The 2,500-nt window shown below is 57.9% G+C and overlaps 1 pseudogene; it reads left to right on the forward strand.

Annotated features, from left to right (window-relative positions):
• LOC126317342 (large subunit ribosomal RNA) overlaps positions 1 to 2,500 on the forward strand; it is a 6,465-nt pseudogene that overhangs the window by 906 nt on the left and 3,059 nt on the right.

The following is a 2,500-nucleotide window of genomic DNA, read 5'->3' on the forward strand; positions in this document are numbered from 1 at the left end:
GGACAATTTCACGACCCGTCTTGAAACACGGACCAAGGAGTCTAACATGTGCGCGAGTCATTGGGCTGTACGAAACCTAAAGGCGTAATGAAAGTGAAGGTCTCGCCTTGCGCGGGCCGAGGGAGGATGGGGCTTCCCCGCCCTTCACGGGGCGGCGGCCTCCGCACTCCCGGGGCGTCTCGTCCTCATTGCGAGGTGAGGCGCACCTAGAGCGTACACGTTGGGACCCGAAAGATGGTGAACTATGCCTGGCCAGGACGAAGTCAGGGGAAACCCTGATGGAGGTCCGTAGCGATTCTGACGTGCAAATCGATCGTCGGAGCTGGGTATAGGGGCGAAAGACTAATCGAACCATCTAGTAGCTGGTTCCCTCCGAAGTTTCCCTCAGGATAGCTGGTGCTCGTACGAGTCTCATCCGGTAAAGCGAATGATTAGAGGCCTTGGGGCCGAGACGACCTCAACCTATTCTCAAACTTTAAATGGGTGAGATCTCCGGCTTGCTTGATATGCTGAAGCCGCGAGCAAACGACTCGGATCGGAGTGCCAAGTGGGCCACTTTTGGTAAGCAGAACTGGCGCTGTGGGATGAACCAAACGCCGAGTTAAGGCGCCCGAATCGACGCTCATGGGAAACCATGAAAGGCGTTGGTTGCTTAAGACAGCAGGACGGTGGCCATGGAAGTCGGAATCCGCTAAGGAGTGTGTAACAACTCACCTGCCGAAGCAACTAGCCCTGAAAATGGATGGCGCTGAAGCGTCGTGCCTATACTCGGCCGTCAGTCTGGCAGTCATGGCCGGTCCTCGCGGCCGGCCGCGAAGCCCTGACGAGTAGGAGGGTCGCGGCGGTGGGCGCAGAAGGGTCTGGGCGTGAGCCTGCCTGGAGCCGCCGTCGGTGCAGATCTTGGTGGTAGTAGCAAATACTCCAGCGAGGCCCTGGAGGGCTGACGCGGAGAAGGGTTTCGTGTGAACAGCCGTTGCACACGAGTCAGTCGATCCTAAGCCCTAGGAGAAATCCGATGTTGATGGGGGCCGTCATAGCATGATGCACTTTGTGCTGGCCCCCGTTGGGCGAAAGGGAATCCGGTTCCTATTCCGGAACCCGGCAGCGGAACCGATACAAGTCGGGCCCCTCTTTTAGAGATGCTCGTCGGGGTAACCCAAAAGGACCCGGAGACGCCGTCGGGAGATCGGGGAAGAGTTTTCTTTTCTGCATGAGCGTTCGAGTTCCCTGGAATCCTCTAGCAGGGAGATAGGGTTTGGAACGCGAAGAGCACCGCAGTTGCGGCGGTGTCCCGATCTTCCCCTCGGACCTTGAAAATCCGGGAGAGGGCCACGTGGAGGTGTCGCGCCGGTTCGTACCCATATCCGCAGCAGGTCTCCAAGGTGAAGAGCCTCTAGTCGATAGAATAATGTAGGTAAGGGAAGTCGGCAAATTGGATCCGTAACTTCGGGATAAGGATTGGCTCTGAGGATCGGGGCGTGTCGGGCTTGGTCGGGAAGTGGGTCAGCGCTAACGTGCCGGGCCTGGGCGAGGTGAGTGCCGTAGGGGTGCCGGTAAGTGCGGGCGTTTAGCGCGGGCGTGGTCTGCTCTCGCCGTTGGTTGGCCTCGTGCTGGCCGGCGGTGCAGGATGCGCGCGCCTGCGCGGCGTTCGCGCCCCGGTGCTTCAACCTGCGTGCAGGATCCGAGCTCGGTCCCGTGCCTTGGCCTCCCACGGATCTTCCTTGCTGCGAGGCCGCGTCCGCCTTAGCGTGCTCCTCCGGGGGCGCGCGGGTGCGCGGATTCTCTTCGGCCGCCATTCAACGATCAACTCAGAACTGGCACGGACTGGGGGAATCCGACTGTCTAATTAAAACAAAGCATTGCGATGGCCCTAGCGGGTGTTGACGCAATGTGATTTCTGCCCAGTGCTCTGAATGTCAACGTGAAGAAATTCAAGCAAGCGCGGGTAAACGGCGGGAGTAACTATGACTCTCTTAAGGTAGCCAAATGCCTCGTCATCTAATTAGTGACGCGCATGAATGGATTAACGAGATTCCCGCTGTTCTCCAAGCCCTGTGCGCGGAGATCTGCCCTTACCTGACTAACCTCTACAATGAGTGCTTACGTCAGGGACGGGTACCAGAATCGTGGAAGTTGGCCGAAGTGGTCATTCTGAGAAAGGGTGAGGACAAGGATCCGGAAGTGCCGAAATCATACCGACCCATCTGTCTCTTGAACTCCATGGCTAAGCTCCAGGAGAAGCTCCTATGCCTTCGGCTAGAGCAACACCGGGAACTTAGGGGACGCAGTCCCGACCAATATGGATTCAGGAGGGGTCTGTGTACAGAAGATGCTATAAACAAGGCAATGTTGTTGGTGGACACATCTACAGCCAAGTACGTTGCGGGGATAATGGTTGACATCGCTGGGGCTTTCGACAACCTATGGTGGCCGGCACTGTTCGACAGCCTAAGGAAGTTGGAATGTCCTGGGCCCCTGTACCGGTGCCTGCTAGACTACT

Source organism: Schistocerca gregaria, unplaced genomic scaffold, assembly GCF_023897955.1.
Source record: "Schistocerca gregaria isolate iqSchGreg1 unplaced genomic scaffold, iqSchGreg1.2 ptg000623l, whole genome shotgun sequence".
NCBI lineage: Eukaryota > Metazoa > Arthropoda > Insecta > Orthoptera > Acrididae > Schistocerca > Schistocerca gregaria.